At 41.7% G+C, this 25,080-nt stretch overlaps 1 long non-coding RNA gene across 2 annotated transcripts in view; it reads right to left on the reverse strand.

The window, feature by feature from the left end:
• The window catches only part of LOC135418486 (uncharacterized), a 361,572-nt gene that overhangs the window by 87,044 nt on the left and 249,448 nt on the right, over positions 1–25,080 (reverse strand). For both annotated transcript variants that reach the window (XR_010432475.1, XR_010432476.1), the window contains exon 5: positions 21,497–21,590. This is a non-coding gene — a long non-coding RNA (uncharacterized LOC135418486). The remainder of the gene's footprint in view (positions 1–21,496; positions 21,591–25,080) is intronic.

Raw genomic sequence — 25,080 nt, forward strand, 5'->3', positions numbered from 1 at the left:
CTTGTGCAAATGCTTTGCTGAACTAAGGCACAGCTTTATTTATCATGAATTCTGAACCCCCAAATTTCCATTTTGTCTCCAAAAGCACAGTAGCTCTCTGAAAGGACAAAACCTTAGGTACATCCCACTCCGGTGGATGATAAATATTTTTCATTTTTTCTCACATACACATAAATAAAAGTATATAAATATATAAATACATGCTGAAAGATACAGATATTTAAGAACCAACATTGTCACAAAACATCCAATATTTTTTCTTTCACTTGCCCAACTATTTTTATTTCAATATAGTTTTTCAAGGATATAGAAAAAGCTCTAAAAATTAAAACTATTAAATTTTATTTACTAATACTCTTTCTATAGTTTAATAAGGACTGTAAATACAATTTAGGCTTTAGAAAAAACCACTCAGAATTTCTGAGTGCTTCTGTGTTAGATGGACAGTTCTACCAGCTTACTACCAGTTTTAAATTGTGGAAAAATTTATATCAGCTATCTATATTTCTATGATTATTTTTGGTTGACTTTTGCCAGGCCTGGGTTAAGCATAGAAGAAATGGAAATTTGCATTATATTTAAGTCATGCTTCTGAAGCTTTTAAGACAAATATTTGTTTCAGAAATTAGATAACACCATTCTATTAGCAAGATTTGCAAAGCTGTGAAATGATGTAGCACTACACATGTAAATCTGCTCCATAAGGTTTTAGAATCTATCATCAGCCTTGGGGGTTTTTTACAGGACATTTTTATCTGTTGTAGGACAATGGGTCAAGCAGCAAAAACTCAGCAGTTACTCCACTACAAATCCCTCAGTTATTTGCCATCTGCAGTTATTTGCATTCAAGGTTAGGAGCAAGGAAGGTGAGAATCTGGTCCATGGATAGGTTACAGAATAACTTACTTGGGAAATCTCACGTCAGGGCTGCACAAATGAAAAGGGTGGGAAAAAAACCCAACAGTAAGAACTTGAACAAAACAGTTTGCAGTGCCTGTTTTTCCCTTTCTCCTCCTATTTCAGTCCCAGGTTGTTCATTACTAAACAGGGAGCACACGAAATCTGATGCACAGTAATGTAAATTCAACTTTAAGGACACACTGAGAAATGTTTCATTGTTACCACAATCAATACCCTCCTAGATATAAGAGAATTCATAGGATTCTGAAACAAAGGCTAAAATCCGTTTACTTTTCCTACGCCCAGTAAAGGCTGATTGCTGAGCACAACACTGGCAGGATTTTGGTGAACTCCACACCCCACTCGTCATTAGTGGTCAGGAACTAAATTAGATCTCCCAATATATTTTTTCTGTATGTATTCTAAACAATCTTCTTGCTATCTGACCCATGTAATTTCAGAAAATAAGCTGAGCACCGGTAGGTTTGACAAAGCTGTGGTAAACCAGACTGCTCCACAGCTCTGCTTCTGATATATTCCTAGATTAAAATAGCTGGTAATTTACATCCAAAGATGTAAAATAAACAGCTCATGAGGCATTCAAGTTGGAAGCACAACTCCTTCTGCAAAACTATGAATAACTTATTCACTAGCATCAACAGTAATTTCAGCTCGATTGCAGTCTTTACATTGTAGGCACTGAAGGGATATTAAATACTACAATATTAACTTCTGCCTTTGTCATCAAGCAATACCTCTTACTCTTTGAAATTGAAAACAACAGCGCAAAAATAAAAGTAAAGAAAGAACAACATGACCAAAATTAACTCTGAAAATCCAGAGGATATGGGTAAGTGTTTGTGAATCTATTGAAATGCTTAAATGAAAACCACTGTAAGCCTTAAAAATACAGGTAGATTGTAGCCCTACTTATAAAGGAAAAATGACATTTCTGATGCAAAATGTTAAACCATGCTGAGCGAAATATATTACACACTTGTTCCAGGCTGGAGATCCATAAAGACTGTTTACTCTTTACCTTGTTTAGATACTTTTGAGAACTCAAATTAAGAGGGGGAAAACAGAGAAAGAGACAAACATCAACTATTCAGTATTTTACTATCAGCTGCTTGGTTTCCTTCAGTGTTAGTGCACATATGCCTTGGTGCTTACAAAGAGTTCAAGGAACACTGGGTGTTATTAGATTGATAACCAACTCATATCCCCAGCAGGTGGCTCATAAATACTTAAACATATGCAAATTACTGCCAGAAGATAGTCTTTATTTGTGATTTTTAGGTCATACTAATGTGATTTTCTCTTTCAAACAGAACTAAATGGATGTGTCAGAAGGGGTAAAATTCTTAATGGAAGAGAACACAAATAGTTTCTAACCTGCTGGTAAGGTCAGAAATGTCACGGGTTGTTGTCATTACCATGGAACAGAGAGTTCTTCATCATTTCAAATGCCTTTTCATATCCACAGGTAGTCACATAAGTGACCATTACCACAGGTAGCAAAGGGACAAGCAGACAAGATCCAGCTCGTTCATCTTTGCCTCTCCTGGGCACTCCTACTGGTTTTTAAGTTTGCAGTTGCCCACTGAGTTCATGGTGGGAGTGGCTCACTCCTTCCCTCACTGAGAACCACTCCATGTGCAACAAAAGGCATCATGTCTTGGAAAGCTACTTCCTCCAATTTAAAAACACCTCTGTATTCCTTCTCATACTTGGAGACAGTATCTGCCTGGCACACTACTGATGTGGGCACAGTTCTGTCAGAGACTGAAGGCAGAACCAAAAGGAAGATTTGAAAAAAAAAAAAAATAAATCTTTGATGATGTTTCTCTACACTATTACTTTTTAGAAAGACAAAAAAAATAGAACAAAATAGAATGGACTTAAAATTTAACAAGTGAAACAGTGACATAATCAGCTGATTTATAACACTGACAGATCATAGCAGAACATCAGTCATGAGTCATGATATGATCAAGGCAACTGACCTCATGTATCATTCAAACTATTTTTAAGGAAACCCATCACATTCAGTAAATCACATCTCTTAAAACACAATTCCTAGCAAAATAACATTTTAAGCTATCAAATAAGATTTTAGTCAATTTTTGCATTCCATTTGTTGAACATGCCTCAAATATACATAAACATATATACAGTTTGAACAGGTAACTGCAGTGACCTTTGTAATGTCCCCCATAATGCTGCCAACAATCCTCCTCTCTGCTCACCAATCACAGAGCAGGGAAGGCAGTGCTGGGCACGGTTCATACCCACGGCTGCTGCTGCCTAAGGACAGACAAAAACATCTCTAACCAGCCAACTGGGTTCCTTCAGGCAGTAGCAGCATGTCTTCATTTAGTTTGATTTCAGTAAGTGAGCCTTCACCGGTGACTGCAGTGCAAGGTTGTAATTACATCTCAGGAGTGAAAAGGCACCAAAGCTCAGGCTCTGCAAAGACTCAGAGTTGTGCTTCCTGTGCTGTAAGAAAACCCATTCATCTCCATAAAAACACTGCTCCCTCTGCACACAAGTATATGCACAAGTCCTTGCTGGTCTGGGCTGCAGGCTGGAATTATATTTCAGCCATTTAACTGGGCACATTTGCCAATTTTGATCAAATTTTATCAGTCCAGTAAAAATAAAGAGTTTTTATCACTCCTGGCTTAGACTAATTCTATGAACCCCTGACTGTTCTTGGCCCAGCAATAATTCTAGCCCAGAATGACAGTTTTCACAGCACTCCAAAGACAGATCAATAGAGTAATGCTCCCATTGGCACAGATGGGCAGGGAAGGCCAGTGCACTGCACTTATTGGGCACTGAGGTTTGATAGGATCAGCTGCTACCAAGAGCTCCCACTGGAGCTGCCATGGGAGAGCAATGTGCCCAGTTAAATGAGATGTCTCTCAGCACGTGCTGCCCAGGAGTTCCAGTGGAAGCTCTTTCCCAGGTGAGTGTGACACTGAGAGAACTCAAATCCAACGTCCCAGGCACACAGAAGTGACTCCACTACTGACCAAACACTTCACTGACACTGAGCACACAAGCAGCTGATAAACACCAATCCTCCTGATTCTGCAGGGCACTGAGCTCCTCACAAATATGCCACTTCTGAAATGGGGATGGCCTGGCAGTGGTACCCAAGTTGCTGCTGGGGCACTTATCACATCCAGTATTACTTGTACAGAGCAATGTAAAGCTAAATTGGAAGCATTATTCCAGCTTTCACAGCAGACAGCACTACTGAAATGGGCACATATAGAGCTCCATTTAAAAGGTCTGGGTTTGCCCATGATCACTTTCTGGGGAAGAGTATGGGGGGATGAGGGAGAGCAGAGGCAGGGAGGGTAATGAAATTCTGATGCTTCACCTCTGTAAGTAAATTACCTAATTTTTTTGTTTGAAATACATCTCTTATAAATGCTTAATTTATAAGTGCACAAGAAAAAGATATTTGCTCTTGTTTCTATTCAGTACACCACCCTCCATTATACACCTCACTCTTTTAATTTTCTACTTATAGAGAGAAGTAAAGAAAAGTTATATAATACAATAACAAAAATAGAAAGTAAGGTAGTTACAAAATGTAAGCAATTTAGGGGACAGGAATTACCCCATTACACTGTACTAAAATGTGTGATGAGTGTGATGTGATTTTAGTAGTCACACAAAGAAGCCAATGAAAGTTATATTTTAATGTTAAAATCTCAGCAGACCCTTATCTATAGTTACTAGTAGATTGTCTTTAAACACACGTTCACTTTTACAATTTCTCTCTCCTTTTTTTTTTCCTTCTTAAATTACATGATTTCACCCAAGCTGTAAGGAATGGAGCTGAAGTTCTGCTAAAACATTCTAATGGCTTGTAAGATGCTGTCCTTTTCTGTTTTACCTATCACCACTTAGGAAGTTATTTTATGCTGGTCATGTAGAACACATCTCCATTGCACATTTCCTTCTCTTCTTTTCCCAGCTAATAACCTGGAGTAGGGATTTAAGTTAAATGGTTCTACACCTTGACCTCCATCTTGATGTGAACCACAGGTGGCAGAGACTGTATTAGAGTTGTCTCGGGGGTGTTATGCAAAAGACTTTAGTGCTTATACAGTAAAGAAAATTGTGCTTTAGTGCTGGGCTGCTGAATTATAATTCTCTAACTATTTTCAGCAAGATGTTTTATGGGAATCTGTTTTCAGATGCCATATATTTGGTATGAGGTGGCCTTAAATTTTTCATGTAGGGTTCATTAGCTGGGTATACATGTTAAATTTAAAATTTTTCTTGTACTTCACATACAAGTATGCCAAGCAGCTGACAGAAAATCTAAATCTTAGATTCTGAAACTAAGTTCTTCTCTTTTTTTAAAGAAATTGTCTAAACAGCGTGATTCAATATAGATGTGCTGGGAAAAATATATCACAGGGAAAATATTGCTGGTTATTAACATCCAGACTGCACAAATCCAGCAAAATCTGCTAAAGCCATTTCTGTTTTACTCGAGATCACTCTTCCCATATTGCTCCAGACCGTTACAGAGCCAGCAGAGACCTCCCTTTAACATAATGCACTGTGGGGCTGGAGTCACTCTTTATAAAGAGAAGCCCTTCTTGAGAGCTGGAACTTATCCTCAGAGACAGAACTCGTCATGTCCAATGTTCCCTCATCAGAATTTCTTCCAGTCACACACAGAGGAACAAAGGCAGCCCTTTCCTTCTCGTTATTTCCCTTCAGGCTGGCACTACATTGCATGACAGGGATGCTTTCTGCATCTTCTGTGGATATATATATATATATATATATATATATATACACAAGCTCCTGTCAGATGGTCTGTGTGCATGCAGATATCCAGACACACACACACACAAACACCCCTATATGTGCACATACACACAAACACACCTCTGTGTGCACACACACACATCAGGCCAAGCAAACCCACGAGCAGGAATCCCACTGAACAGCAACCCAAAATCCTGATGGATTGGGAACTGTTATCAGGAGGGTTTCAAAGTTGCCAAGATACTTTCCTGAATATAGTTTTGTGTCTCTTTGTGTTAGACATGGATGATGTGCTTGTTCAGCCCAAGAGCTGTATTTTCATTGTGCCTTTGACACAGTGACTCCCATCATGCACTACCCTGGCAGTCCAACATCAAGAACTGGGCTTATGAACCCTTGGCAGGGAGCACTGGAGAGCCATCACCATCCTTGGCCAGTCCACACCACAATAATTATTTGTACCTACCTACTCTTCTCTCATCACTGATGTTATTTTCCACCTCTCAGCTATCGTTACCCCACCCTTTCCCTGCTCTGTCCTCTGTGTTCCAGCAAGATATTCTTTCAACTCCTCTTTCCAAACATGATTGCCTGTCCAGAACATTTGGGTGTTTTATACCTAACTCAGCCACTTCCCAGCACACACATTTCAGAATTACTCTGAGTCACTTTTAACCTTTGTTCAGCGTTTACTGCCAGGACATAAGTCTCAATATGTATCAGATATTTTATGTGCCATTAAAATACCATACTATCCTATTAACTTTCTCTATTCTGGTGTACCAGCTTTCCAAACTCCATTCCACATGAATAGTAGTTTTTGCTGCCTTCTCACTGACTCTGTAAGTAAGAATTTCCCCCACTATCCCAGAATAAGTGTATCCTGGGGTTTGGCTTAAGTATGCACTTCAACAGTATATTATCACATGACACTGCAATGTAGGTGCCATTACAAGAGGGGGGGGAATTAAAAACCTTTGCACAACAGTTAGTAGTAAAAAATATCCAAATGAATCTCCAAAACCATCACGAGGGGGATCACTGAATCCTAGTTATTAAGACAATTTAAAATTATCCTTTAATGCCTCCTACTGACAAGACATCCCATTTTGGGAGGGAGAGAGAAGAGAGGCACTTTTGCAGATGTCTGCCAGTGACTCAGAACAAAACAGAGTAACAGAAACAGAAAACACCAATCACAATTGAGATATAAAAAAGCCACTTTTAACTGTTTCATTAAAATAACTGCAAATACTGTGCACAACAATCCACCATAGTTAGCTGAGACCTGCAAAGGTCTGTCCTTAATAAATGAGGCTCATGTGGGGTAAGTGGCTTGGGACAAGCCTGGCATTTCTAATGGAATTGGGGAGAGCTGAGTTACACACGTTCACTTTCTTTCATTAACTTACAACTGCTCAGTGCTCAGGGTGGATGGTCAGATGATATTACTTGTGACAACGCTAAATAAAATAAATAAAAGAAAATGAGGCACATGATGTATTACCAGGATAAATCACACCACAAAATGTAGGGAGATGAAAGCCTACAGCAACAACACTTAGCACACTTCATTTGATTCCCATCCGTCAGATGCAGTGCCAGTGGCTCAAGAAAGAATGCAAAGGTAAATGAACACCAAAATAGGATATACAGAACTTGGAAAAGAATCACACAGAAATAAATCAAAATTCCAGTGTTATTTTAGGCCAAGGTTTATTCAAAATATGGGACTTTTATAATAATATGCTGGTAGTATAAAAAAATCACAGTACAAATGCAGTCATAAAAAATTCAAATCAGTAAAACAAACCCATCCATAGCTAAGCCTGTCTACATAAGGATCAGGGGTTGGATTATTGTTTTTTTAGTAGATAGGATGCACAGTCACCTGAAATTTCAATTGTGGCTCATGACACTGCCTTGCTATTTGCCTCAGCGTTCACAAACAAGGGGCCTCTGCCTCTTTTATTTTTCTGCAAAGAACTGAGGTAGCCTTCTGACGGGCCCACGAGTTGTATGGCCTGTGTCACAGCTCAGAGGGCTGCAGGCAGGGGGACTCTGCCAGCTGGAGAGGATTCCCAGCCCTTGCCAGATCCTGCCTGGCCCGGGGGCTCTCTCTGTTCCCCAGCCCTGGTGCCAGACGCAGCCCTTGGACAGGCTGGGCAATGTCCCCTGTGCACAGGGCCACCCCTGGGGAAGGACATCCCTGGGGGGCTCCTTGCTAAGGGTCAGGGGTGTAATCAGGACCCATGGCAACACCAACAAAGGAGAGCCCTGCAGAAAACACAGGACCTGAAAGGTGTCAGCACACAAATCAGAATTCTCTGACAGCCTGCTTACCCCAGAGCAAACAAGTGAGGTGCTGGCAAGAGCTGCACGGGGCAGCACCCAGAGCAGAGAGAGCAGCACCCAGAGCAGAGAGAGCAGCACCCAGAGCAGAGAGAGCAGCACCCAGAGCAGAGAGAGCAGCACCCAGAGCAGAGAGAGCAGCACCCAGAGCAGAGAGAGCAGCACCCAGAGCAGAGAGAGCAGCAGGGAGAGCAGCACCCAGAGCAGAGAGAGCAGCAGGTTCCCCAGACACAAACCAGGAGCCTGAGTGCAGGGCAGGGCCACCCTGCCCCCTGCCAGGGACAGCAGCTCACACCACTGCCCTAGAAAAGTTCTTGCACATTTGCTCTGCAGTCCATGGGGGAGGTTTTCTCCATCTCTTCTGCCACTTTTTACGAGCCACTGTTGGGACATAGTGGCCTAATTAAAGGCATAAAAGCTTCAGTAAAACCACCAGGTCTGAGAGGAATCTAAGGGGAGGCACAAACAACTTGACACCTACTGCAAGTTTGTCCCGTGTGGAACAGGAGCAAGTGAAAATGAGCCTTTGTGTGCCAGGCTGGAACCAGGGCAGTCCCAGCCAGGCTGGCCCCAAGCAGACTGGATGGTCACAGTCATGTGAGCTGTGCAGTGTTCTTGGACTCCTAATATTGCACAAATAGATCAGCATTCATTATCACACTAAGTTTGCAATGTTGATTGGTTTTGCTTTCAATAATCAGAGCTCTTTCTCAAGGTTAACTAGTCTGTGACTGCAGCTTGAATGTCTGATTTCCTTTTTTCTTAATTGCATGTGGAAGAAACACACTGGAATGATTTTTGACCACCTACTGCTATATCTCATAAGATTTATATCCAGTTCTTTTATTAACAGGCTAAAAAGCAGCAGCAAAGAAAAGCTTTGATGATAATAAAAACAACCCTAAACCTTATTTCATACCTGTAACATCATTCCCAGAAAGATATTTTCCTAGTGTTTGCTCCACAAATGCTTTTTATATTACCGAAACTTAAATTGTAATACTGTTGGAAGTAGGGATGAAACATTAACAAATTTAGGCTACTAGAGCTGTATGAAGTTAAGATTATACATTTCAAAGGTTTAAATAGGTGTTTGCCTAAGACCATCAATCTCTATGGAAAACAAGTTTGAGAAAGAAAACACTGGTTGGATTTTCATTCTATTATCATTGAAATGGCATGGGGCTTTTTGTGTTAATGACTGAATAAATCAGAATTTCAGCTTTACATTCACAGCATTTCTCCCAGTTATTCAATGTTTGATGCAAAACTGAACAGCAGCTGAAGAAATAACTCACTTTACAATAAAATGTAGTCTGCAAATTTGAATTGGTCAGGCAGTTGGACTAGATGATCATGCTACATCCCTTCCAACTACAAAATTCTATTCTTATTAGCTGAATTACTTCCCAGGAAAAAGCAACCCCAAAATAAATGTGATTAATTTAACATTACAGTTATAGTAAGAAGAATCTGAAGATAGTGTTCTTACAGAGGTGGGAAAGATGATAAGGATGATCCAGGGAATTATAAACTCATGATCCTCATTTAAGTACTCAAGAAAATTGTTGAGAAAGTCATTACAGATGTCATTATAAAGTACCCGAGGCACAAACCAGCAAAACTTTCTCTAAGTGTAAATTTTCTCTAATATATTAGAATCCTTTGAAAAAGTTAGAGTGAGAAATGGAAGAAATTTAGATATACTGTAACTTAAGCAGTTTATGATGAAACAACTCTCAGCTTTATTATGGTGAAATATGGGTAAAATTTAGGAAATACAGAATAACAGAATGAATCCTACAGCTTTTGCCAGGAAAGCTACTGAGAACCATTTGGGGTCTGAATGCACATTCCAGCTCTCCCCATTCCCCTCCTGCCCTGGAGCAGACAGGCAGCACTGGATGGTGGAGCCATTATGTTTGTCTTAGGGCTTTATAACCCACACAGCTTCCCACAATCTTTCTTGAACAGAAATGCAAAGTCTTTTCCTTCTCACTATGAATTTGAAGCAAACCTTAATGCAGTGGCTCTCCCACTAGCAATAGCCCTAATAGGCTTTTAAAGAATTGGGCATAAAAACACCCTGTGAAAACACCACACAGAGATATAAACACAAGTTTGAAGCTCATGGCTGGTGAGAGAATCTCCTCTAGTGCTCATCACAACCCAGTACTATTTCCTACCCGAATAAAAATGCTGAAAATAAAATGCCTGATGTTTATGGTTCAGTAGTCCTGGCAATTAAAAGTTGCATCCCAGAAAAATGATCTGTATATACACCCCTGGACTAGTAGAAATAATTGTGTGGTTGGTTGGAGGCAGAGAAGGTAAAGCAAACCCTCCTGAGGAGGTGAATACAATGTGCACTGGCCCCTAACAGGTGTGCAGCTGAAGCTCCTGAAGGTTCACTGGCAGCCCCTCCGTGGTTTGGTGGTTGTTCACTCCTCAGAGCCAGTGTTCAGCTGGGGCAGTGTTTGCACCCACACACAGCTCTGAACATCAGCAGAGATCCTCTCAAGGCACTGTCTCCCCCAGCTCATCTTCCTGTCCAACATGCCACTCCAAAGCTGTAAAAGCCATCAACTCTATTGCCTCAAAACTCACTGTCTGCAAGAAGTTCAGAATATACTTTAATGTCTTTCTGAGTGTCCTAATAAAATCTATAATTAACTAAATGAGGATCATAAATGTTATGATGTTTTATATAAAATGTGACCTGATCAATATATGTAAATGACTTGTCCCTTCTATTCCCGGTGAAAGCATCTGAGGTCCAGGAAGGTACCAGTACCACAATGGCCTCAGCACACTTTCCAACAGAAAATTCTGAAGGAGGAGAGCTATTTTGTCATTATAACCATTAACATGATTTACAAGCCCCAGTAAAATGGGCAAACTCTGATCTATTTTAATCCAGTGCATTAACACTCAACAGCACGACCTGGCCAAGCAGAGCCAGGAACACTGGGGGTTCCCAGGAGTGACTGTTCCTCCACAGGGCTGCAGCTCCTGCTGGGCTCCTGCTGGCACCAGCACTTGAGGAAGCTGGAGGCTGGACATGAGATTTCATGCTCTCCTAAACCTCATCAGCATTCCAACTTACACCCCTCCGTGAAAGCAAGCAGTGAGGAGGGGAAGGAGTGCAAACCACCAAAGCTCACTGCAAACCCCTGAGCTGCACCCCCAGGAGCTGCAGGAGTGGAGCTGAGCACACCCAGAGAAGTCCTCTGCTCACAGCCATGCAAATGATCTGCAGTTAAAGTGGTAATACCTTCAAGAATGACAAATCCTAAACAAACCACGGGCTGAGCCTGTAACTCACAATTATCTGTGTCAAAATATTTGTCTCTGTCAATTCAGAAAGTTTTGCCCACAGCTTGGTATGATAACCATCTTATTCACTGACACTGGCAGACTCCTGTCCCCCAGCCACTGCTCCTGAACAACTGGCTGTCCAGGTTCAATATTCCCCAGCCAAAGTCACATTCCACCTGCCCATCCCTAGCGTGGAAGAAGGAACACTAATTTCAATCCACTGCAAATGCCTACTAAGAACAGAGCTACTTGATGGCTTACAACAATGTTTTCAATTATTTTTTTACAGTAATTCTCTGAAACATTCAAAGGGGGGGGAATGACAAAAAGAGCAATGAAAAATTCATTATGAAAGCGAAAGGAACATTTGCATACACGAATTAAAGGTAGGGACCCTCCAAATCCAATAGAAAAAAACCCAAGCCCACAAATGTTCTTATGAGTGGGAGAGCAGGGTAAAACATGAGGAAAAGGAAGGGAGTGAAAAATGAACAGTAAAGAAAATATTCATTAATTCTACTCACAATTTTGGAAGGGAGGAAGGGAGCAGACCATTTGAAAATCAAGAGATTGTAAGAAACTGTTATTGAGCCCAAGGGATGGAGAAGAAAGCAGATCAGGAAATGTTTACAGAGATAAGGGAGGTATGTAGAATGGCTGGGCTACTGCCCAGGAGAGGTTTCAATTACTTCTCCAATCGGCACAACAGTGGGATTACAAAGAAAGCATTCATTTTCCTGGAGTTGAGACAGAGTCAACAGGTTTGAAAATACATTCTAGAGTTAGTTTAAGGAATTAAACCAAATAAAATTGGCAAATATCTACAGTTTAATGTTGAGAACAAAGTTTCAAATATGTGTGGCTAAAAATCCCTCAAACTGAAGAGCATGTAAGTAGTAAAATTTTAACAGATGAAAATACAGGAAAAACTTGTGCAGATTAAATAATTTAATACAATTCACATGTCAAGTTTTCTTTCAAGATCAGTGAAAGTGTGTGCACTTCAGTTACAAGACAGTTTATAACTTGCACTTTGCTTTCATTTGTACTCATCCCCAAAAGTATTTTGCTTAAATGAGAAACAACACATTGCATTGAAAACTTTATGAACCTTATGAAAGCCTACATAGTCTTCAGCAACATCAAAACTGTGCTACCAATCTTTCAACACTGAAATAAATGAATGGAAGGTATTGTTGCTCCGAGGTCTCAGTACTTGAGAGACTTAACTGTGTTACATCACACAGTTCATATGTTTCCAGGAGGTTCCTGAGAGCATCAATCTTCACACCCCCATAAATAACACATCAGCATCTCAGCTGGAGGCCAGGATATAAAGTGAGCCAGCCAACCCCATGCCAAAAGAATCAGGAGCATCCTGTAATACAGCACCCAAGCTGAGGGCTGCTGGTTTGCAGGGAAGGACCAGGAATTTCTTCCACCATCTCCAGTTAAGAGCCACAACCCTGTCCACACTTTGCAAGTACTTCTAAATCCCAGTTCAGCAGCTCCAGGAGGTTCAAATCACATTCTCTTTCTTTCTTACTTCCCCAGACTTTCATACACTCCTCCTCTTTCATCCATTCTTCATTCAATCTTCTGCCCTCCTCTTACACCCTTTTTCTTGGTACCATTTCCACCCTGGATAATCAGACTTGTACAGACTTTCTAAAACTACTTATACTACATTTCAACACCAATAAAGCACACAATAATTTCGCTGAAAATTACTGGTGGTCCCAACGGGCATGTTTTCCCTAATTCTCAGCCTCAGCTACACCTTTCCCCTCTATACCTTATTGCCCTCAGTAGCATTTTGAATGTTTGTATTTGAAATTTAACTTCAGATTGAGTAGATACTAACTGCTGTCTCTTATTCCCTGCTTGGTTAAATTCTATGTATTTCTCTCTTCTAAACCTTGAACAGGAGACAATCCTTTTGTTGTGGTGTTTGGCTGTTTACTCAGTGAGCAAAGACTAAGAAACCCATCCAGGGGAAAAGACAAGCAGAAATGACCAAAAAAATCCAAAACAAAATAATATTTTCTCTGGCTGATGCACTGATACTTCATTTCTGGCAAGGTTCTTCACCTCATAAATTGATCAAAGGCCATTAGCTGAGGCACTAAGTTTAATTCTAAGTTCAAACAGACACCTGGCTATTACAGGGAGAGCACAGCAACATCTTTAGGACTTTACACCAGACTTATTTTTAATTCTAAGCTGGGAAATCAAAGAATCCAGGCATAAGAAGTAAAGAAAAACATCCATTTGTAAGTAATAAAAAAAAGAAGGGCAATTCTGCGTTGATATGAGACAATGTAAGTGGCTTAATTTTTAGTAATTTTCCTTTCAAAGCTTAAGGCCAATTCCCTACTTGGTTCTGTAAAGTGCAGTGATAAATTGTGTTCTCATGTGCTGCAGCGACACATTTGCAGTTACTGGAAATCTTGTGATTTACAGCAACCAGGACTCAATCTCCCTGTGCCTGAGATCCTGGGAAGTGTGCTGGAATGGGGCTGGCAGGGCTTTTCACTGGCAGCTCGGGGGCCACGTCCTGTCCTCGCTGCAGGGGCCAGTGAGTGATGTGTGGGCAGGCAGAGCAATTCCCAGCTGAGCCCGGCTGGCTCCTGCCAGGCTGCACAGGGGAGGACACGGGGCAGCCTCCTGCAATGAGGCACCCAAAGGCAGCCAGCCCAGCCCAGCCCTGCCCAGCCCAGCCCTGCCCAGCCCAGCCCTGCCCAGCCCTGCCCAGCCCTGCCCAGCCCTGCCCAGCCCTGCCCTGCCCAGCCCAGCCCAGCCCAGCCCAGCCCTGCCCAGCCCAGCCCTGCCCTGCCCAGCCCAGCCCAGCCCTGCCCAGCCCTGCCCAGCCCTGCCCAGCCCTGCCCAGCCCTGCAGAGCAGCTCCAGGGTGGAACAGCAGCAGGAGCTCAGGCTTTGGGAGTCAGGCACCAGCCCCAGATGGGACAGGATTTGGGAGCTTGTCCTGTTCCCTTACTGCCTCATCCCTGCACGGGCAATGGGGGAATGGGGGGCAAGATTCCTGTTTAAAAACGCACAGAATTAGACATTTGTGGCCTTTGGGGGGAAAAAAAGGAAAAAAATAACATAAAAAATGGAAATTTAGAATATGCTCAATCCTGTGCAGGTCTAGGATCTTCATGTTTCTCAACCTAAGTCAATTAAAACACATCCATAAGTTTTTCAGGGCCCAGACCATGATGATAAGCAGATCCAGGTTCAGTTCTTAGATGCTCCCAGAAATCTCCACTGACACGAGCAGGTATAAGATGAGCATTACACATAATTTCTACTCTTTTGGGGTTTTTCATACATTGCATTTTCAGAGCCCAGATCACTTTTCCAGATGCAGCTGCACCACAGGCAGGAATGACAGACTTGCTCCTTCTGTGATGGAGTGCTTTTGGATATATTGACCAAAACTCAAAGGACTTTCTCTGTTCCTGGTACTTGCTGAACAGTTACACAAGATCTTCTGTTTATAACTCCATCCCTTTTTCTTTTCCCTCTTTAGTATTGCAGGAAAGTTTCTGCTTTTCAAAATATTTCCTGCAAACATATTGCTTGCATATTTCCAAGATGAAACTAATTTTTATATTTATGTGGCATGGTTTGATTATCTGTAGATGCTATTTCATTATTTCCTTGTCTTTCTGGTATTTGTTTCTTCTTTCCATTTTAGCACCAATTCAATAAGAAAATGTAGATTTATTCCCTCATCTCTTTGATGAATAAAGACATTGAATATGTTTTTGTAAGAATGAGTGTCATCATATTACAAAAGCATAATCATACAAGTATCAGTAAGAAAAACATTGAAGAACTAACAGCTCTTAATGGGGATGAGAAACAGCTTATAGAAAACAAACCTTGCTTCAGAACATCTTGACCACAGCCACATAAGAGCATATATTTTTCCCTTACATTAAAACGGTATTCAGTAAAAGAAAACAGATTTCTCCTGAATTACAGACAGATTGTATTTACTCCTTCTCACCAGTTATGTTGTTTCTCACCAACTTGTCGCTTCCTCCACATTTTTACCCAAAAAAAGCCCAGCTGTTTATCACAAGAACCTGTGACAGTGACTTATGCCAGTACACTCCTCGTAAGCAACTGTAGCTTTGATTTTTACACCGTAATTTTGACATTTACACTGGTCAAGATATGCCCTTCATAGAACACAAAGAGGAAAAAGTTGCCCATAAAAAGATGAAACATCTAATTAGGATCCAAATGACAACAGAAAACCCAACAAAATATTCACGAGCTTAAATCAAAACAATGACTAGACAGAAGTTAACAAGCCTGTGTGATCAATGGCTCAGACACGGAATGGGTTTGTGCAGGACCCCCATGGTGTGAACACCAGCCCTGCCTCCAGGAAAGGAGGCAGCTCATCCCAGAGAGGGGCCCAGGCTGCCCTGCCCTGCCCTCCCTGGGCAGGTCTCTCCTGGGCAGGGGCACCCCTGGGTGTGCCAGCCCTGCTGAGCAGGGGCACAGGGGCTGAGGATGCCCCTGAGCATCACTCTGCTCACAGCACTGCTCAGCCTCCAGGAGGAAAACCAAATGTGAGCACCCCAAGGCACAGGGAAAGCTGCCCTGCCACAGCCTGTCCTTCCTCACACCCAGATTTACTGTGCAGGGAGCAAGGACTGAGGGTGAGGAGTGCAAATCCTTTTTAACAGTATGGTATAAACAAAATAAAAGTGAAGCATTACTGTGCTTGTCTTTTCTGTGAAGAGGTCAGGAGTTTGCTTTTGAAGGAGAAAGATTTTTTTTTTTCTTTAAGTCTGTAGTGGTAATAGTATTACCAAAATGGTTAGACAGTCTTAAAAACCATGTCCAGAAAAACATCCAAATGTGCTAAGGAAGTGGAGAGAGAAACTAAGGAATTAGCAAGCACATTCACAAGTTCGTTTAGTTTGGAAGAGACCCCTGGGGACTGGAAAGTGGCTAACATAAAGTTATTTTAAAAGTGCCTGGAGACATAGCAGGAAACCATAGACCAGTTAGCTTGATATAAAGTGGGGAGAAACTCCTAGAATATCAAATGGGAAAAACACTCGAAGCAGCACAGCTTGATTAAGGACTGACAGTGCAGGAGTGGAGAGGGGAGAGAGCTCAGGGGTCATGGTTTGCTCACTTGCTGCGATTCTTTGAGGAGGTTTCTGCCACAGCACTCAGGGAATGCAGCAGGCACCACAACACAAACCTTCCTCTCTGTTAAAGAAGGCATGTGCCCGTTTCAGAGGAGAATTAACTCCTCTCTTGATGGCACACCACCCAGGCCTCTGAGCCAAAAACCCTGATCATGTCCAAACCAAAATATTCCCCAAATATTCCCATCTTTTGGGGAAAGCTGGTCCTTCCACAAATACATTTCTTCCACAGAAATTATCTGAACTAAATCTAATGAACAATTTACTGTTGCTTTTCATCAGCTGTGTCTGGCAATATCAGTAGCAGTGCTGCTTATCAGAAATCCTTATTAATGTTGTAAAATACTTTGCAAGAAGAAATAAAAAGAGAAAAATTAAGAATTGTGTCCTGTTTTTAAATCCTCAAAACAGAAACAGCTTGAAGTTTGATTTCTTTATACTTTACATGAAAGTAAGCACATTCTCTTGATATGCCACAGTCTGTAGATAATGAACCAGGCAGAAAAGACAGCACTGAAAGTCTGCTTTGATTCATGGGCAAGACAGCACAATAAAGGCAATGAATATGAAGCCATCTACCACTCAGTAAGCATTTCAAATCAGATTCATGATTATAAATAATTGCTACCATATTTGTAAAACTGAACACTAAATTCCTCTTTTTGTTAAAGACATAATTGTCCAATTCATGTGAGCAGAAGTTATTCTCCTTCCTCTCTCCCTTTTAAGTAGCTGCTACTTTGCTAAGTTTTATTACATGAAATAGGAGACCCGAGATGCTGATCAGCACAGTCAACTGAGCTGGAATGTTACCCAAAAATGAAATGTTGCTGCAGAGGAAACGTTTGGCAAACACAAAAGTCAGATTGTGGTCACGCAGAAGCATTTCACGATTAGAAATGTCTCATTCTATTCTTCTGCCTGCCCTTGAGGAGCCAAAATTAACTGGGATTTCTGGCTATAGATTGTGAGCTCCCAGCCTGGGCTGACTGCTTCCATGTCATTCTCCCACAGAAACAGCCTGGCCAGAACAGCAGACCCAACACACACGAGTTCACACGCCAGGAGATCTCTGCATTAGCAGCAGGAAGGCTGGAAAGTATGAACTAAAACTGTTTACTTCATGATTAATTTGGTGCTATGACTCTCACAATCAACAACTTCCACATTTGGGGGGGGAAGTTGCAGAAAGGTGGGATAAGCTTGACAGAGTAGAATTATCAACTGAAAAATCCACTGTTTTGCTGACAACTGATGAGGTTCTTGAAGAAAGGTAGCAACCATAACAGAAACTCAACCAGCAAAGAGTCATAAATAGGTACTGGGTTTTAAAACCAGAATCTGAAACAACAGCAAGCGTTGGGAACAGCTGATTTAAAAGATCAGTTGGGAAGAATCCTGCGAGTTATTTTTTGTCCTGCCTTGAAAAAAAGAATGATGATAGAGAGTGGATGGGCTGCCAAAATTACCTGCAGCTAAACCCAATAAAACACCCATGTGACATGTAACTGAGGGGTAAAGAGGTAAGATGGAACCAGAAACTCCATATAAGAGTTACATGCCTCACATTGTAGCTCACCAACACTACTGGTGCTACAAAAAACAATTAAAAGATGGCAGCACAATCTGTGATGGCTTAACTCATGTGTTTGAGCATTGGGAACACAAGTGGGAACTCAAGTGGGAAGAGATGTAAATATAATCTAACACACAGCATTCACAGCCACTGGTATTCACGACTGCTCTCAGATTTTCCTTATTCTTTTCACCAGCCTGGTTTCCACTCAAAAAGCAAGTGTCATCACCCTCTCCATATACATCAGCAGCAAATTTGCACGTATGATATGGACTGCCATGGTGTGCTTTGAGACAGTTTTTGCAGCCAAATATTTTCTGCTTCATACTCTGTATTTGCTCACAGAAGTTCCAACATGGTGCTTTTCCTCTCTTGCTTCCTCCCTCTGTAACAGAGGAACAAAGATCCCACAGAGTTTCTATTATTATCAACATAAATCAGTTGTCAAGATAATGCCTGTCAGACAAATCCTTTAAATTATGATCTTCATGATGGACTAAAGTCACCTGTTTGTCTTCTTTTCCTTTATTAATAGAATCATTTAGGTTGGAGAAGACCTTCAAAATCATTGAGTCCAACTGTAAATCTAACCCTACCAAGTCCCCCCTGAACCATGTCCTTAAGTGCCACATTTACATGTCTTTTGGTGAAAAAAACCCAAAACCACTAATGGAGTTTGGCTGTACCTGCCCCAGATCCCTGGATGCCACTGATTCTAGGATGCTACTGAAAAGAAATGAGAAGTAATTCTACCTCAGGCTCATCTCCTCAGAGCATGCAGCCCAGCCCAGGCATTCCCAAAGCCAGTTTGCTCATTTTCCATTTCATGGCACTGATAATGTTTTCAGGTTTCAGCCCCAGCAGAGAGAACATGCCTCTGTTCTTCTTTCCTCCTACACCCAGAGATGGAGCCCAGAGTCCTGGGATCCACAGCACTGCCTGCTGCAAGAGGTCCCAAGCCAGTTCCCAGTTCTAGTCACTGACTGCAGGTTGGCACAGTCACAAACCACGAGGCCACCTCTGGGCACTGCCTGAAGAAAGCCAGAGCAGGAACAGCTCCTCATCCCTCCTTGCTCGTGCATATGAGCCCTCAGAAGCTGGAGGCAGACTCCCAGCTCTGCCCTGTACCCTTCTGAGATGACTCACATTCCTCAGCCTGGAAATCTGTAACTGCAATCATTCCTAGCCCTAGCCAAATTGCTAGTTTGAAGGTTTCTTCCCCAGTTATATTCCCACAGCTCAATGCCAAATTACACAATATTATCTGAAATGTCATCTAAGACTTTGGAGGCTTATCAGAGCTGGCTTAACTGGTTAGTATGAGACCTTTTTAATGAGATGATTAGCTACATAAAACAATGGCAAACCTCAAACCCTTGTATTTGGCTAATAATATATATATAAAACATTAGTAAGAGTTTTAGTCCTGGTAAAGTGGTAAGTGGATAAAACCAGCAGCTGCTCTAATGAGATAACCACCTTTCTGAGACTTCTGAGGAACATTTAAACATGGACTATGAAAACACCTCTTTTGTTCCCTCACTCCTTCACACCTTTTTGCAAATCTCTGCTTTCTTCCAAGTCCCCATGACAGCAGACAGCTTTCCCTGCACAGAGATCTTCTGCTCATACATTTCACACCAAACCACTCTGAGAACAGCCAGAGTCTTTCCAGATCTAGCAAAAGGCACCCATCTTTTCACAGCTATATGAAAAACAATCCCAGGGTTGATGGGTCAGGTTGTTTTTCAACTGCTATGTTGTAAATAAAGCAGTAAATCAAACCATATTCAAACAATGTAAAACACTGCATTTTTTAGACTGGCACATCTCATAAACACCTTGTCCAATTCATTTCTCTCACCATCCTCTCTTAAAAAAATAAATACTAGTTCTCTTGAGGAAGAGGAGAGCACATGAGAAATGTCTTGGCTGCACAGTGAAGTTGAAAATGAAACTCAGATTTATGGCAAAAAAAAGCTAATTACTAGCTTAAACATGGAAACAATTGTCTCATATAATATATTGTGATGAATCAGCAGAGCAGTCACAGGTCACAAGGGACAGTGGGAGGAATGAAAACGCTGCTTCTGTCAAGGGGTCACACATCATCAAGAGACAGAGTGTTTGGGAGAGACCAAACAATTCCAGAGCAGCTGCTCCAGGAGCTGGCCAGTCTGGAATGGGGACAGGACAGACCTCGCTCAGAAAGGAGCAGGCCCAGGGATCAGGAAGGATGTGTTGCATCCCATGGCACTGGCAGGGCTGGAGCCAAGGCCCCTGCACTGCCCTGCACGCCCCTGGCACTGGGCCAGAGTGCTGGAGGAGCCTCACGAGACCCCCTGGCACCAGAGCTGCACTGCCTGCTCCTCCTGGATAAAGGAGCAGACTGATGGGGGATAACCAGTCCTTGACTGGCTTGCTTTGGGCTGAGCTGGAAATTCATTCCTTGTTAAATCCCTGGGAGTGCACATGCATGAACCTGAGGAACCAGGTGCCCAGCACCACAAAGCACCTGCCATGGGAATCAGGGGAACACAAGTGGTTACAAGAACGGACATTCCCATAGAAACAAAAAGGGAAGGGGGAAAACAAAAGGGATGCAGCTTAGCTGTTTTATGAACAGGGAAGCCTGCCTGCTGGTGTATCTCCTTCCTTCCTCAGCCTCAAGTTCACAGCAACTCAGACTTCTGGAACAAAGACCAGAAGGAACCGAGGCATCACTGCCCCATGACACAGCTACAGCCCCACTGATCCATTCCCCTTATTTCCATAAGTATTTAACACACAGAAAATCACCACTGACTGCAATCACCAACTTCAGCAGCCTCAGCCCAGCTACCAGCCCAGCTACCTGCATCCAGCCTTTCTTTTCCATCCTTAACCACTTCCTTTCTTCACCACTGGCCTTCTCTACCTTCTGTTAATAAGACAGTGTCCCTTAACTGACACAGATCTTTGTGTCACCCGACTGCTCCTGGGCACTGTTGCTGATGCAAACATTCCTGTGGGCAGAGGGACAGCTGACCTGCCTGCTAGCATGGCTTGTCACATTGCCACCAGAAAAAAAAGACTACATGTACTGCTGCCCTTTTTCAAGGGCACACACAGAGCTGTAACGTGCTTTTCCTATTTTCTGTCCATGCTGCTCCTTTATTTACCCTTTTGTCTGTTTGTATTTTTTCGTCCTCAAGGAAAGAGAATTAGACATTAACAAAGACAGCAAAAAAAAAGAAGCTCCTGCTCTTCTCAATTAAATGTATCTTCAAACCCAAAAAACTATTATTCTTAACATAATTTAGAAAACTGCTGTTGAAGGAAAAGGTAAAAGAAAAAAGATGCTTTTGGTTTTATTTCCCACTCACCCTTCAAGTAGCAGCGACGTGGTTCCATGGCAGGCTGAGAATATAAACAACACAAAGTTGTTTGGAGAGAAACAGCATCATTCCACTGCTGTATCTGAGGAGCAAACAGAAGAAATTCTTCAGACTTGAAGCTTAAATCTACTACTAACATTAGGAACAGGTGCTCTGAATTAAACTCACCTGTCTTAATTAAGTGCATGATTCTAGGCTGTCTAGCACCTGTGCCTGAAACAAGTTTTTAAATACTTTTAGTACTTTTTTATTATTATTTTTCCTCTGTACTTTTTTAAAGAGATGGAAAGATGTTTAATGATGGTTAGTTACCACGGAACTAAGCAGATAAAGATTTCTGAGCTAGAGTCCTTCCATCCTGTTTTAATGTCCCATGTATTATTACCTTTTTGCCTTTGACTGTTGAGGCTCATTTGGCCCATGAAAATTAGCATACAGACTTCTACAGAAAACTCCCACCTGTTATGGGAGTACAGACGTTCAGCTGATGACTTCACTTCAGGAATTACCTGAAGAAAATCCTATGCCAGGCTTGAGTTTGGTGCAGTGTGCTACTGGAAACATCAGCTCTGACAGGATTCCAAGACCCAGCAAAGGATTAGAATTTTCCCCTGTGCATCTCAGTATCAAAACCTGCATTGCTCTCAACCAGGGCAATGTGAAGGCTGGTTTGGCTGCTCACTGGCACACCAGCAGGTGACTGTGCTGCACACCTACATTTTTCCAGGCACTTCCAATCAGAACCACTGAACTACAAGAGGGAAATGGCTTCAGCATCATCCTTCTAGCAGCCCATAAACTATTGAGTCAAACAGGAGAAGAGTTAAGAAGGAAATAAAGTGTTCTGAGGAAGGAGAGGGAGGGGACTGAGTAATTCTCTCAAGATGCACTTTTACTGAAGGACCCAGTTATTGATACAGTCTTGGAGCACACAGCAGCAAAATTCATAGGTGCTGTCTATGAACTGAAGTGATCTTCTGGAGGGATTTCTCTATGGTATCCAGAGTAGAGGATAAATTGAAACAGATGCAAAAAATATCCTTTTTTGCTCCACCTACACTGTGTAATTATGATATTACTGGAACAAGTTTTTATTTGAATATATTTGAAAAGTTTCTGTTACACTTCTAAAAATTGGATTTTATATAACAGATTTTCCTTTGTGGTATTACATTCCTTCTCCTTTTTCTTTACTCGTTTCTTTTTTCCTTTGTCTATACTATTTTGTCTCTATTTTTACTCTGCCTCTTCTTTCTGTGTTTCATTGCTATTATATTGTGAATATGACAGTTTATTTTAATTAAAGCCCCAGCATCTGGAATTGAGTGATCCCAGGATGATCTCAGCTTCCACCTACTATAAACAAAACTGATTCCTACGGTTTTGTGCCTTGTCTAATCCTACCCTTCAATAATCCCAGATGCTTCTTTAAACCTGAAAACATGACTGGGGAGGAGGCAGTGGGATTGAGACTAGTTTTAATATGCAGGTACTAACTGGTGAGCTAGCTAGTCTCCAGACAAGTTCATCGTGCTTGAGTTCTGCTTGCTCTCAGGAAAAAAAAAACCAACCACTTTGGGACTTTATTCTTTTTTTTTTTTCATGTGTATAACTTCTTAGTTCTTGTGGTTAGAGAGCCAGCTTGGAGAAAAGGCAATTCATAAGAACCACAGCAACAATTCTACGATATCACCGTGTGAAGAACAATTTCTGAATACCCAGGATTCATTTCTCAGCTGCTGGATGGACACAGTTCCATCAGCAGTGTGGACTGTGATGGAAGTGTGGACATAGACACACAGGGCACAGCAGGGCCACCCTGCACCTCCAGCAGCACAACCACGGGGCAATTCAGGGGGAAGCAGGGGCACGAGCTCTGCCAGTCCCCACTAATATCCCTTCCCAACCCTCAGTCAGGGACTCACACATTTGTACCTAGCACAAATACATTTGTACAGAGCTCATCCACTTGTCCATCCAGACATCAAAGCACAGGGACAAGCCCCAGGTGAAGAGCAGGTCTACCTTGGAATACAGGATATAAGTGTACTCATCTGCTTAGCAAGTCCCTTTGGATATTCTAGGAAGAATGGTGATAAATATATTCATCCACAAGATAAACTATTGATTACTTGTTGCTACCGTGAAGGTTAGTTTCCCTTTATGAAGGGAATAATAAAGTCAGGGGTACACTTTGATTGTCAGAAAAACAAAACAAAAGCCTGCATGAAGCTAAGATTTCCTCATCCTATGGAAAGCACAGTGTAAGACAAGTTTCACTTGTTCCACTGCATAGATTTTCAAGGATGAATTAATTACATCTCACAGAAATGATAGGAGAATTCACAAGAGAAATCAAGTAGTCCTCAGTTTTTTTACTTTCCCCACCGACTACAGCACACTCCAGTGCTGCAGTAATTCTCATAGTGAGCTTGTAGCATTTTCCAAGCCAGAACAGCCCTCAGCCCTGTCTCAGTCTAAGCAGAAAAAGCAGAGGTTTGTTTGGGACTGAAAATGACTGTGAAAGGGAAGGAGACACACCATCTGTAACGCTGTGATGCCTTTGAGAACACAGCAGGGTCACCCTTGAGGAGAAAAGACAAGGCAGAAAGAACCGTGTCCTGCAGAATTTCCCACCTAAGGAGTCTTTCTGCTGTGCCTTCTGCAACCGGACGTGTCTGTCTCGTATTGGCCTCTTTAGCCACCAGCATGTTTGTAACAAACGTGGGTAGAGCCCTCCCCAAATCTTCGTTTGTGAAGCCCAGCCATGATGACAAAAAAATCAGATTAATAATAAATTAACACCTAGCTGAAGTTTATTTATATGTAATATTAAAGCAAATAAAGGTATTTCTTTATTAAAAATACAGTCTTGTTATTCAGTCCTTTGTCAAAAAGAAAAAGGGCTAATTTATGGAATAAATTATTTTGTACAAGGTCTACAATAATACTGACATTCCTTTCGTGCAGAACTACTAATATTTTATTTATATTCTTGTACTGCCTTCAAACCTCAGCCAAGAATCAGGTTCCCATTATGCCCTCTCAGCAAATAAAGAGACAATCCCTGCTAGGAATATGTATCAGGTAATTAATATTTTTAGGGACTTTCTCCCTGATTTTCAGGGTGCCTTTGTAGAAGTAGAGTCTTCCAAAGACACCAACCTGGATTTTCTCTAAAGCCACCTAACTCTTTCTGAAATTCAATTGTCTTCACAGCTAGAAATTCATCATTTACCCTTTTTCAAACTTACATCCAAGGACACTTCTCCTTTCCTGGTACTTTAACCATGCACAGCCCATGAAGTCAACACACAGGAAGCACTGCATTACCAGCCAGCTGCAGAGCATCCAATGAAAGAATTACATGAAGAAAGAGTAACATACATGATCCCTCACCTTCTACTCTGTCATCCCTGCCAATTTGGGACCTTTATCAAATTTCATCAGCAGAGTAGTGCAGGATATAAAGTAAAAATAATCATGAGCTAAACTAGTAAGGATCAAAAGATAAATCTTCCATCATTTTTTTAGGGTCATACTTGGATGGAGATTCATTACATGAAGGAACC

Source organism: Pseudopipra pipra, chromosome 9 (assembly GCF_036250125.1).
Source record: "Pseudopipra pipra isolate bDixPip1 chromosome 9, bDixPip1.hap1, whole genome shotgun sequence".
Lineage (NCBI taxonomy): Eukaryota > Metazoa > Chordata > Aves > Passeriformes > Pipridae > Pseudopipra > Pseudopipra pipra.